This window comes from Cibotium barometz, chromosome 39 (assembly GCF_041138505.1).
Source record: "Cibotium barometz isolate CiBa-2024 chromosome 39, ASM4113850v1, whole genome shotgun sequence".
In the NCBI taxonomy this organism is placed as follows: Eukaryota; Viridiplantae; Streptophyta; class Polypodiopsida; order Cyatheales; family Cibotiaceae; genus Cibotium; species Cibotium barometz.
The window spans coordinates 47924308-47938521 of record NC_141084.1 but is presented as its reverse complement, the minus strand read 5'-3'; the positions used below and the strand labels follow the sequence as shown (position 1 = coordinate 47938521).

General features: G+C 43.9%; 1 protein-coding gene across 4 annotated transcripts in view; it reads right to left on the bottom strand.

The window, feature by feature from the left end:
- The window catches only part of LOC147616178 (uncharacterized), a 140945-nt gene that overhangs the window by 109021 nt on the left and 17710 nt on the right, over positions 1-14214 (bottom strand). The window lies entirely within an intron of this gene.

Sequence of the window (14214 nt, the reverse complement as noted above, 5' to 3'; positions counted from 1 at the left end):
ACTCAATAGCATGCATCAAAAAGAACGCCATGTTCAGTCCCTTTGAAACATGCAAAACTTATGTTCAGTTGCTATGTGAGAAAGTGGAGGGGATGTGAACGGGCAGGCCGGTATTGGGAGGATAGAGAGTCCGTCAGATCTCCCTAGGGGAGCTCCTGCCCAATGTTGGGGCTTTTGCTGCTGATGCTGATGCTGATGCCCACTAACTATGATTGGACCGGTTATAGTTGCCCTTCTATCACTCCCGAGCCTTTTGAAAGTGAGATGAAGGAGCCCATCCAGTAATTGTAGATCTTTGGTACAATGGTTGGAACATTCATTTTGAGTTCTATGTATTTTCAGATGCCCCGAAGATTCAGATGATAAGAGGTCCCCTAAGGGAACAACCTTGCTTTGGTGGAGAGGGTTCAGAAACTAACCCAACAAAGAGTTCCTCCAAGAGGGGGATAGTTGAGTCTGAGTTCCTCCTTATGTCAATCTCAAGGCTTTTGGGATTGAGACGAAGGAGCACATCTAGTAGTTGTAGATCTTTGGTACAACGGTTGGAACATTCATTTTGAGTTCTATGTATTTCCGGATGCCCCGAAGATTCAGATGATAAGGGGTCCCCTAAGGGAACAACCTTGCTTTGGTGGAGAGGATTGGGAAACTAACCCAACAACAAGTTCCTCCAGGCGGGGGATAGTTGAGTCTGAGGTTCATAGAAAACTCTTTGACTCTGAGATGCAGGATAGGTGGTATCTTTTGATACTTATTCTTTGACCTGTATGGTGAAGAAGAAGGGGGGACATATTTTTATTGTGTGGATCCTTACAGGTGCAGACTACCTAGTATATACCAAGAGTTGATGCAAAGGATCGATAGCATGACTTGGACAATGCTATGCACTTTCCTGATTTTATTTTGCCGACAGAGTTGTCATGATCGACAGTTCCTTCATGCATCCAAGAAAAATATCAGTTAGTTCTAGATAGATAGATTCCAATACAGAAGAATGCACAAGGTATGTGAAGCATGCCAATTGGGCAAACAATCTAAGTAGGCATTTCCACATGATAGGAATGTGAATCAAAGACCATTGGATGTGGTGCATTTTGATGTTTAAGATTCAACAAAAACGGCATCAATCAAAGGATGCCACTATAATGTATCATTCATTAATGACCACACTAGGAAGATGTGGGCTTACTTCATGAAAGAGAAAAGCGAAGTGCTTACACACTTTCAGAGCTTCAAGGCTATGGTTGAGAAAGGCAAAGGCATGCACATCTACCAATTCCAGTGGTTGGGTGGTGGCTAACCCATGGGCCGGATGGGGTTAGGCTGGAATCAGTAGAGTTTCAATAATGAAATTGAATAATAGGAATATGCTTAGAACTTGAATAGTTAAATAACAACCTGAAGACTTCTCAAATGGATAGATCAACGGCTGTGCCTGATTCAATCAGGAAAAAAGCGTTGATTTCTTCAAGTTAAGTATGTAATAGTTTTCCTTCTATCTGGTTTAATGAGGTGAAGGTTAGTTTAGACTCTTGACCCCGTTAGAAAATTCGTTAAGGAAATCAAAAAAGGCGAAATCGTCCCCATTTTCTGGGCATCCCGGTTTCGGTTTCGGAATGACCATGAGATTAGTCTTGTGTCCGAACATTTGAGGGCGAGGCCCCGAGTGGGAAACCCTGCCCCACGCAAGAAGAAGATACTTCCGCTACTAGCAACCGGGAATCCGGTGCGCGGAGGGGGCAGTGGGATCTCACTCATGTTCATGAAGTTCGAGGGTGTGTGGAAGGTGAATCACACTCATGAAAATGTTTTGGATGAAAGAAAGAGGGATCAATTCTAGGACATATTCGAAGATATACCAAATGAATGGGTGTCCAAGTATGAGATATACCACTTCCTCACCTTCTAGGTGCTAAGGGAGGCATTCCCCAAAAGGTTTCGGACTATCAAAACGACCTCTAAATTTTAAGGCAAGATAAGAAGTCTGAAAGAGAAGACGCTACCAATCAAAGACTATGGAACCAAGTTCCACACTCTCCGTGCAAGGCTATCTCTAGCAGATATACCATCAGAAGCAATTCTAATGGTCTAAACAAGAAATTTAAGCCAAGGGTAGCATACCATCAAAACCAGTCCGCTATTTTTACAAACTGGTTCCTACATGGTCTGGAACAATAAATTAAAGCCAAAGGTAGCGGCCACCAACATCGACAATGAAGGGTTCGACGGGCTCGTGGTGGAAGCTACAAAATAAGAAAAACAAAATATGGGCTTGGAGAAGAAGTCCAAGAAAAAGAAAAGTAAGAAGTGCAACTCTTCACACAGTGACTCTGGAAACGAGTTGGAATCAGAAGTCTTAGAATCTAAGTCTATTATGGGAATATATTTTAAGCTCTCTTAAAAATGGAGTAAAAATGTTATTCTACTCTCTTACATAATTCAAGGACGCTTGGAATATCTTTATGTCAAGCCAAATCATGTTAATACCATGGGTGATGCCATTATAAATATTAATATGTTTAGTATACATTGAAAATGCCTAAGATCAGATGGGGAGGGGGGGGGTATGAGTTCAGTGATTATCTAAGAAAGCATGGAATAAAGAGGTAGGGGAAAAATCTTCTCCAATGAGTTCAGAGATTATCTAAGAAAGCACGAGATAAAGAGGTAGTTCACATGTAGGTACACCCCGCAACAAAATGGGATAGCAGAAAGGAAAAACAGGCACATTGCAAAAGTCGCCAGTGCGTTGATGAATGAAAAAGGAATGCCTCGTTACTTTTGGGCTAAAGCAATAGCAATTTACATTATAAACAAGACTCTAACTGCAGTAGTTCATGGCATAACGCCTAAATAGAAATTTATTGGCAGAAAACCAAATTTAGCACACTTGAAAGTGTTTGGCTGCATTGCCTATGAGCATGTACCAAATAAAGTGAGAAGCAAAATGGATCCCAAAGCAAAAAAATGTATCTTCGTTGGATACCCCCTTGAGAAAAAAGGTTATAGATGCTATAACCCTACTACTCGTGAGATGCAAGTGAGAAGGAATATTATTTTTGATGAGATGAGTAGGTGGTATACTCCATTGAAGGATTCCATAGAGGCTGATGTAAACAACAATGTGGCTGTAGCAAATAGAGAGCAGCAATCACATGTGCTTAGTGGACCTACAGAGTCCTCTCGCAATGGGTATATTGTTAGACCTTGGTCAAGAAGGTTGACGCAGAAGGCCAAGAATTTAGACACATCATTTGGTGGTACTACAAGTGCTGAAACTTCAACAAATTCACGTGTATCACCTAAGGGAAAAGACAAGTTGGACTAGCCTTTCATAATGCCTGATGTTTCAGTAGGTCATTAATACCGAGGTGGTCTCCGGAAGAAGCCACGAGAAGATCGAGAAGATATCGAAGACAAAACACCAGGATCAATCTGGAGAGAGAAGCCCTCAGGAGATGGAACCATAGATAACTCCGAAAAATGTTGTACCTCCGCTGCATCAACAACAAGTATCGGGACCAAAGCAGAATCTTGCTCTGAAGAAGAAGAAAATGAAACAACCACTGGAACAAACTGATCATCAGTGATAGCTAAATTTGTCAAGTTCGAAGTAGGAACAGGCTCCAAGATAGTGGAAGATGCCTTCTCTGAAACACAAGAAGAAGATACAACTGCCAGGAGAGAAGCCGCCAAAGTAGAAAGCTCCAGAATATGTGAGGATATCTCAACAAAATCATCCACCTGCTCTATAGAAGAACCGTTATCCTCCTCTGAAAGATCTGCAATAATAGCATCAGCATGGAACAACACAAGAGAAGGAAGATACTCATCCAAAGGGATTAGAGGAACTGATAAGGTCTCTATCAGAAACTCTTGTGAATAATCCTCCGTTGCGGATAGGGCACTAACTTCTAAATCAGAAGTCTCCTGTGTGACCACCAGGATGGACTCATCCTGCTCCTGTGAAGATGAAAGAACAGGGGATCATAGACAGCAAGAAAAGCCATCTTAAGCATGAGACTTCGTACTCTCCTCTGTCGTTGGTGAAGTATCTGAGCCATCTATTGTGGATGAAGTGTCTGAGCCATCGGACGAGAACTCCTGTTTTGCTTTAGCTTTAGCTTTGGCTTTAGCTTTGCGGGAAGTAGCCTGTCGGGCAAAACATTTGGCCTCTGAATGACCAAGTCGGCCACAAAACTCACAAGAATCCTGCATCCTGGAACCCTTGATGCTCTTAGAATTGTCAGAATCATCGTCGTCAAAAGATGACTTTGTGGTGACTTTCTGCTTGTTGTTGGAGTTCCCTTTTCTGCCTTTGCCTTTGCCCTTGTTAGAGGTAACATAAGCAGACTCCGACTTGCCTTTTTCGCGAAGCATGCACTTGTCGTGGAGATACCTCACGACTTCCTCAAAAGGGGAAAGAGGATCACGGAAATAAATATTATCACTGAAAGAATCAAAGGAAGCATGCAACTTAGGCAACTTACCAAGAAGTTTATGGATAGGATTGTTGATGGTGCTCCCGTACTCCTCAAGTTGCAACTTGATACGGGAGAGCTCTCCAATCTTCTCAATCAAGTTATTTGTCTCAGTGATGGTAAGCTTCTCCAGATCTAACTCCAATTTGGCAATCTTCACTGTCGAAACTCTCCCATACCTCCTCTGGATCTCTGTCCACATTTGATGAGCATTACTCCGAGAGGAGACAAACTGTGCCTATATGGATGGAGTCATGCAATGGATGATGATAAGATGAGCCTAAGCATCCAATATGCTTTGCAAAGCAGGATCCACCAAGTGAGGTGTGGAGATAGCCATCCACGCACCGGCTCCTTCCAGCAACAACTGAGTGTAGAAAGACTAAGTATGATAGTTGATTGCGGTAAGCTTCATGGAGTCACTGACTTGGGGAGGATTGTAGGATGGTATGTTGGCAAGGGTGGGAGCAAGACCTGGATGAGAGAAACTCAGAGAGGAAAGATTGGGAATAGGAACCACATGTGGAGCGGCGGGAGCAGGGGATCCAGGTTGTGATGGAGCGGGTGAAGAGATAGGAGAAGGAATGGCTGTAGAGAAGTGGTCTCCTGAAGCCATGTCTGCAAACAAATAATCCTCCTCTATCTCAGGTGGTCGGCTGACAACCTCCTCTCAAGCTGTGCACAGCAAGAGAAAGAAGAAAGAAAGAGAAGGGAGGGTGGGAATCTGAAAATAGAAGAAGCAGACTATCTCAGGGTTCCAATCCTCAGCACCTATGAAGAGAGTTTCAGCTAATAACAGCAAAACGCAGAAGCTATGCAGAAAATGCAGCGGACAGTAGCAAGAAATTTGCAGCACTTGAGGCAGTCCCGCAGCTCCACTGTAAAACGCAGGTTGCTAATGAAGAAACGCAGCAATAAACAGCTCCTATATGCTGAAAATAGTCAACAGCAGCATGGGAAAAGAAACGTAGGTTCCTGTAGATGTTACCCGCTCTGATACCATGAAAGAATGGGTACTATGCTCAGATACCCACTCAGAAATGCTGCAAGAACTGTACAACACTGTATATGGACAGCAAGCATAAAGGAGAAAAGAAGATCACTGTTGAAGATCACCAGAAAAGGTAGTACATCATGTGGAGCAGCATGAGGGAGGTCCCATAGATGCTGCCTATCACTGCAGAAGCTGAAAAATGCGATAATAATGATGCTAAGCCAAGCCACTCATATATATGTGGGAGAGGAGCTGGTCGGCCAGCTGTAGCAGGCCGACAACTTGGCTGTAGCAAAGAAATGCTAAAAATGCCTAAAAAATACCAAAAAATGGTAGAAAAAATGTTGAATAATCTCTGCTAACATATGCCAATGCAGGGCTTCATATGGAGCCAGATACAAGCATGAATATGCATGGGAAAGTCCATCTGAGGATGAAATAATTTCCAACATAATTCCATGAAGTGTAATTCCGTGAGATGGAATTCCGTGAAATTGCAAGTTTTGACCCCGTGAAGTTGCAGGTTTTGACCTCGTGGTTTTTTATTCTAATTGATTTTATGGATCAGCTAGGGCATGACTTGCGAGCAACAGGTTCTTGTGCTCTTATTTTTCACATCCAAAGGAGTGACGAGCATTGTTATTTTGTCCTTGATGCGCTTATAAGTCTCCGTTGCAGACGTGGGTATTGATTCTTGAATTTGTTGCTCAAATGTTGTCAAGGCAGTAGGTAAGACTGCTAGTTGTTTGCTTGAATACACAAGCTCTTGTGTATGTGCTCAATGCACGAGAGTGATTGAGTGATTTGCTTGTTGTTGCTTAGGCTTCCATTCTTGTCGAACTTTAGGTGAAGCTGTTGAGGTTGAAGTCGGTGGTGAGGTTTTCTTCACATTCGTCAACTTTTTATCGTTGTCCATCATAATGACTCTGTAACACGCGGAAACTCTGGGAGTCTTCTTTCAGCCCTAAACACCACTGAGAACATGCTGATGCAAAAACGCCGACAGAAGGAAGAGTAGAGAGGAAACTACTGGTTGACTGCCTACATGTACTTGTGTGTACTTGTGTGTACTTGCTGTACCAGCTTCAGTACCTGCTGGTTGCCCACGTATACCTGACAGTACCACTTGTACCTGTTGGCTGCCCACGTGTACTTAACAATATCTGCTGTACTTGCAGGCTACCCATAAGTACCTGCTGTACTTGCAGGCTGTCCATAAGTACCTGCTGTACCTATCTTGTGTACCTGTTGGTTGTTTTGTTGAAGCTTCCATTTTGGAGTACAATACGAGGGAAATGATCTTCACTACTGAGATTTGAATTAAAATCCATGCCAAGTATTTATTTCAATATTTTATCTCAAATTCAGATAATGATTCAAGTTCAATGCTGTTATTCCAAGCTTTGTGTAGGTAAGTTCTTCTCCAGTTGCATACACTCTGGAGGATCATTGGAAAGAGGTTTCTACCATGACTGCCCTGACCACACCCTCATTTATAGAGGAGCCACAGATGAAGGTCAAGAGGGTATGAGGAAAAACCAAGCACAAAGCTTAATTGGAAGAACCGGAAAGCGTTCCCTCCGCGGTGTACACTGTTGCCTGCGTTAGTACAGGCGTGCCCATTCGTGCACGGTCCCGGAAGACCAGTGAAAGGCAAGTGTACACCCAATAAAGGTGGGAATGAGCCTGTGATTTGGGGCTACTCCGACCAACACCTCTTCATCAACTTAACCAGTTTTATTTGGTTGTTTTCACTCCCTTGTGGAGAAATCTGGCCTATCAGGCCCGTGACACTTGTACAAATATAAATACTCCAAGATATACAAAAAGTATTGAGGGGAGGGGCTGCCCTTTTCGGCCCCAATATTGGTGTCATTTGTTTTTTCAGTATTTCCAGCATTTGTGTTGCTGACGTTATTTCCATTGTTTAATAACAGTTAAGTGTTCTAAATATGTGTATATTGTCTTCCGATCTCTAGGCCTCCTGTAGGGAGCGGTCACATTGGTATCAGAGCCCGGTCGTCTCTCTTTCTCAAGAGGAGACACGGAGTTTTGAGATCGGAAGCAAGCACGCACACTTAATTCAATGGACAGCCAGGGCAACCCATTGGAAATGCCGAATTCGAGGGGCCAATCAAGTGCTTCACGGGATTCCGATGCATTGCATGGAAGACATAAGCCTCTTGAGAGAGTCTATGGCTCTTGTAGGCAAAAGATCAAGGGCTGAAATTCTTGCATAAAGATCCTCATGTACAAAGTGTCATAGAAGCCAAGAAAGCTGATGCTATGGTGGACATGACTTTTGAGTCTATGGCTCAAGAAGTGGGCAAGAAGCCAAGGGAGCTGGCACTCTCTTATCTTATCCGCAAGGGTGACCTTAAAGAGGGAGAGGATGGACAGCTTATGTTCAAGAATCCACCCCGTTTGCAGCATGGAAACCCAGCCTCTCAAAGGTTGAGATCATACTTGCATAAAGAAGAAGTTTCGGTCACCTCTCGCCATGCATCCACTCCTCAAGGCACAGGAGGAAACAAATTTATGCATGCTCAAGGCCATTTGGATTCCAAGAATGTACATCATGGGGAGAGTGATCGACATGCAAGCCGAAAGACTTTGCCCATTGAGTTGTCCCGTGGTGAGACATTGCATCATTTGGGGAGGTCACATGCATCGGGGCCACATATTCATAATGCACATGCCACCGTGCCTTTTGAAACATCTTTGGTTGCCCATGAAGCCCATGCAGAGAAAGCTGCCCCGTTGGATAAGGAGAAGAGAAAAAAAGAAGAACATGTATCACATCCCAAGAAGCTCAAGGAGTTCAAGGCAAGGGACAAGTCCGTGAAATTTGATGCCTTTCATGGAGAGTATGATGCCTCTAAGGTGCTAGCTTTTGAGGCCCAGTTTGATATTGCTTTTAGTTATGAGGACTTCACTGAGAAGTCCAAAATTCGTCATGCAAGCATGTTCTTGAAGGGGACAGCTGCCCATTGGTGGATCACTGAAATGACCGCCAAAGATCCCATTTGCACTTGGAAAGAGTTTAAGAACAGATTTTATGCCCAATTCTTGCCTCCTAATGCGGAGCAAACTCTCACCCAAAAGTGGGACAAACTTGAGCAAAAAGATTATGAAAGTGCAACAGTATGTCAATAAGTTTTGGAAAGTTTTGCTCGAGGTTACTCCTTTCATGCAACTCTCTGAGAATGAAAAGAAAAGAAAGTTTCGTTCCGCGTTGCAACCAGTCTATCGTTCGGGCATTGAATTGCACCCGAAACACTCTTCAGCAGCTTATAGCATCCACTCTTGCTACGGTGCAATTGGTACTCCAAATCAAGCAAAATCAAGGTGGTTCCAAGGGCAAAGAGAAGGCTATCCCAAACCTGCAAAAACGTGGACAGCCACCTGAAAAGAGCTTCCGGGATGTCCAGAAGGGAGGTAAAGCTGAAAATACCTCATCCAAGGATCATGGGCCAAAGAAGAACAAATTTAGCTTGACCCCCAAGCAAAGGGAGCAATATGCAAAGGACGGGAAATGCTTTTCTTGTGGCAGCAAAGAGCATCTGTTTAGACAATGCCCCAACCGCAAACCAAAGCATGAGGACAAGCAACCCAAGGCAAATGTGCATGCAGTTCCCGATGTGCAGAGAAACACAAAGCATGATGGAAAAGAGCGGATGGTAAGCAAAGCATGGGGTCAAATCAAGGATCAGCCCACTCTATTTATGTTTGATGATTGTGCAACATATAATTTCATCTCTACCCAGATGGCAACCGCCTTGGGTATTGAGGTTGAGGACATGGGACCTCTAATTGAAGCAGAAGCTACCTTTATTGGTAAAGAGGTGCAGGTTACCCCACTTATTGGGAAGTTGCGCATACATATTCAGGGTTATCTTGATCATGAGCATTTCTTTTTGCCCCACTTAATGGATGTAATGTATTGCTTGGCAAGCCATGGCATCATAGACTTGAGCCCCGCAAAGAGTACAAGACAAACACAATTTCCTTTATGCATAAAGGCCGCATGCATGTTATTGATGCTGGCAAGGAAGGGGATTCTATCCCAGTTGTATCTCACATCCAGATTAATAAAGCAATGAAAAAGAGTCTTTTTGCATACTTGGTTTTTGTTTGTGATAGCATTGAACCAAGTCATGAAAATGTGGATGTTTTGACTCGGGATAGGCTGAATTTTCTTCATGCATACAAAGATTGTTTTGTTGATGCATTGCCTCGTGAACTACCTCCTCAAAGGCCCGAGGATCATCGCATAGATCTTGTGCTAGGTAGTTCTCCACCTAACAAACCTGCATATCATGTGAGTGCCGCACAACAAGAAGAGATCATGAAGCAGGTTAATGAGCTTTTGGAGAAAGGTTTGGTTCAACCAAGTTCCTCACCTTATTGCTCTCCCGTGCTTCTTGTTCAAAAGAAAGATGGATCATTCCGCATGTGTGTTGATTATAGAGCTCTAAATAAGCTCACCATCAAGAATAGATTTCCAATTCCGCGTATTGATGACATTCTGGATAAGCTTGATGGCTCGGCTTGTTTCAACCGTATTGATTTGAAGAGTGGTTATCACCAGATACGAGTGGTGCCACAGGATGTCCACAAAACTGATAGAATGTGCAGTGGAAAAAGGAAAAGTGGAAACACAGGAGAGAGAGTGAGAGAGAAAGATGGAGAGAAAACACAGGTGAGAACCTGCTCTCAATATCATCATCAAAAGAAATACATGTCCCGAGCAAGAGGGGAGAACCTCGTAAGTGAGGGACTGCAGCTAGACAAGCTAGGCAAGCAGTGCAAGCAGTAAAATATGAGGGAGGCATGCAGGCTATATATACCTCTACATGAAGGCAGCCGACTAGTGATAAATACCTCCACGACTGGGAAAAATCCCAAGACCATAAAATGGGGAATAAATATAGGTAAAATATGAGTGAGGGGTGACCAGCCCCTCTGACTAACATGGTCAGTCCTAGAGGCTAAAATAGGACACCAAATAGGAAGCCAGCAAGTAGGGGATGATGTCTAACACCCCCTCTCAGCACCGGATGCTGAGCAAACTCCAAGAAGTCAGAGACGCCGTCCTCGATCAAAGATGAAAGACTACAGAAATAGGTACCAAGAAAGCTCCACAAGCAATCTCCTCAGCAACTCAGCTACAAAAGTAACTGAACAAGCTGCCAAGTACACCATTCCTCTGAAAGAAAACAACCATATAGGCTACTACGTGCTACTCCAAATAATGGTTCCAAACACAAGTGTAAGAACACTCCCCGAAGTCGAATGTAGTGTATCCAGCCTGGAGAAGGTATGAAAAACCTCATAACTAACCAAGGTCAGATCCTGTATATAATCAATCCTGGGAGAAGTAAATTGCTCCTCACTGGAACCCTCAAAAGAAATAGAGTCAATCTGCTCCAACTCTGTACCAAGAGTAGCCAAATGCTGTATAAAAGCATCCTCTGAAAAGGTAGGCATCGCAAGATGTAAAGAGTCTGTAGAAAATATGGGATCCATCTGCTTAAACTCCATAACATGAGTTGCCCAATGCTGTACATAAGTACATGCCACTGAGGTTGACATCGCAAGATGGGACTCCACATCCCCCTCTGAAAAATGATATCGTCGGACTCGTACAAGCCCAACCTGATTCTGATCCAAATCCAAAAAACTCTGGAAGTACCACTGTGCCCCAGGCACGGTTAGCAACCACAGATCCAAAGCATCCCACCGGGTCCAAAAAACCATCCTCCAAAACAACAAGCCATCAGAACTGGCAGGGGGAGGGGCATCCTCAGAAGCATCACAAAGAGAGGTAGAGGTAGACTCCTCACAATGAGGAAGGGAAGCAGGAATATAAACTGCAGTGGCAACAAAGTCCTCAAAAGCATCACAGATAGCAGAAGACTGTTCCAGAAGTAGAACCAGATCCCAAGAATCAGCAACAGATAAAAGATCCATATAAAAGGATCACACCGCAAAAGGGCAAAACACCCTCCTTGTTCTGCAAATACTGCAAAGAACACAAGCTCGGACAAAATAAACTTTGCTCACGATCTCTGAAAAGATCACTGCTCTCCTCCAAATAACTGTAAACTCCTGTCAAAGAAGAATGTCTCCACAGATACAACACAGCTCCCGAAACTGATCCTCAAGTGAAGTAGCTAGAGAAGGGCCCCCTCTAAGTGTAGAAAACTCTTGTGGGAAGCAAAACGCAGCCAAAACACTGCTATCCAGAAAAAATAGCACTCCACCGCCAACAGAAGGCAAGGAACATGTAGAAACCGGGAAACTGTGTAGGCCAAGAACAAAACACAGGTATAGATGCTTCAAAATCAACAAAACGCTGACTGAAATCAGAAATTCAGAATCCTCCTCAAGTACCAAACTGCCTCCAAAGCCACAATCCAACCAAGAAACCCCCTCTGCAAGTGATCTGTGTCCACTAGAGAAGAAAACGCAGCCAAACAAGGGCTCCAAACCTGAAAATTCAGGCCAACCAGTGTCCACACCTCCTATGAAGAAAAACGCTGAAGAGAAGGTACCTTCGGGTCCAATAGATGAAGCCCAGTTGAAGGTAGAGCTACCAGCAAGATCGGTTCAGAAAAAACGCAGCAACCATGGCTGCAAATCTGAAAACGCAGAGGTATAAGGGGCTGAATATGGAAACGCTGAAGAAATAGGTACGCCCAAGCCTCAAATCAGCAAATCAGCATCAGAAACCTGTAGAAGAAAAAAAACAGCAAACATGCTCCTGCTGGCCTGTACAAAACAGCTGACCAGCACTACGGGGGGGGGGGGGTATGAATGCCAAGAACTGCTGTAGACAGCCACCTGAAGAAAAAACGCAGCAACCTATGTGCTGCTGCCCTTGCTGAAAATGCAAAAACGTAGGTCTGTCCAGGGGCGGAAAAAATGCAGATATGAAGAGATATAGGAGGGAGCATCCAACGCTGAAAATCACCGGCGCTCTGATACCATGATAGAATGTGCAGTGGAAGAAGAGAAAGTGGAAACATAGGAGAAAGATGGAGAGGAAACACGGGTGAGAACCTGCTCTCAATATCATCATCAAAAGGAATACATGTCCCGAGCAAGAGGGAAGAACCTCGTAAGTGAGGGACTGCAGCTAGACAAGCTAGGCAAGCAATGCAAGCAGTAAAATATGAGGGAGGCATGCCGGCTGTATATACCTCTACATGAAGCAGCCGACTAGTGATAAATACCTCCACGATTGGGGAAAATCCCAAGACCATAAAATGGGGAATAAATATGGATAAAATATGAGTGAGGGGTGACCAGCCCCTCTGACTAACATGGTCAGTCCTAGAGGCTAAAATAGGACACCAAATAGGAAGCCAGCAAGTAGGGAATGATGTCTAACAAAAACTGCATTCAGGACAGCTTTTGGATTGTATGAATTTTTGGTGATGCCTTTTGGTCTCACCAATGCCCGAGCCACATTCAATCGTATGATGGATAGGATATTCCGACCCCATCGAAAATTCACAGGTGTATTCTTTGATGACATCTTGGTTTTCTCCAAGAATGAGCAGGAGTATAGGACTCATTTAGCCACAGTGTTTGAAGAGTTGCGGAAGCATTAACTCTTCATTAATGCCAAGAAAAGTGAGTTCTTTCTTTCAGAGATACACTATTTGGGTCACATTGTATGCAAGGATGGTGTAAGAATGGATCCTGCCAAGATTGAAACCATTCGGAATTGACCAGAGCTGCAAAATGTACATCAAGTACGTAGTTTTCTGGGTTTATGTTCATATTATAGACGCTTCATAAGGCATTTTGCCATGATTGCCACGCCTCTACATGATCTCACGAAGAAGAAAGCCACTTTTAAATAGACCCCAAAGGAGCATCCTTCAGGCTTGCTTTACCCAGCCATTGGAAGATTCACAATGCTTTTCATGTGAGTCTTTTGCGGAAGTATGTGGAGCCAGATCCAGAGGAGCTTGTCACAGAAGATCCGCCAGAAGTTGATGAGCTTGAGGAGATCCTTCAGCCAGAGCAGATGGTATTTCACAAGGAGAGAAAGTTACCACATGGTAAGCTTTCCAGGAGATACCTTGTGAAATTTAAAAATTATTTACCAATTGATGCAAAGTGGGTAGATGAGAATTATTTTGCTGACTACCCTCAGCTTCTATAGGCATACTTGAGGCTTTTCAGTTGAGATCAACTGTTTGGAAGCCCGGGGGGATGTCACCATTTGGTCCATCTCCATTTCTGGAGCCACTTCTATGGGACTGTCACTCCATAGAGCGGCCATGTTTGTGCCATGTTCACATGGGGCCAAGCCACTGTCCCATATGAAAGGGCCAGTTTTATGGTGTCACATGGACGGGCGCCAGATCAGTGTCACCCGTGTGCGACCAGTGCTGCATCACATGGACGGGAACCAGTTTCGTGCCACCCGTGTGTGATTTGCTTCGTGCTCTATGGACGGGAGCCTGTTGGTGCCACCCGTGTATGGCCAAGATAGTGTCTTACCTATGGGACTGTCACTCCATAGGAAGACGAGGACATATTTATTTATATTTGTCACGCCAGTTTTGTGCCCGACAGGAACCTCTTGTACAAGTTTCATGAAAGGGAAATTTCATCCATTATTTGTGCACATGCATTTTATGCCTGCATGCATAAATTTGTTTTTGCATGACTTATTTGCGTGTGTCTGCCTGTTATGCCATGCCAATACACTGGACAGGG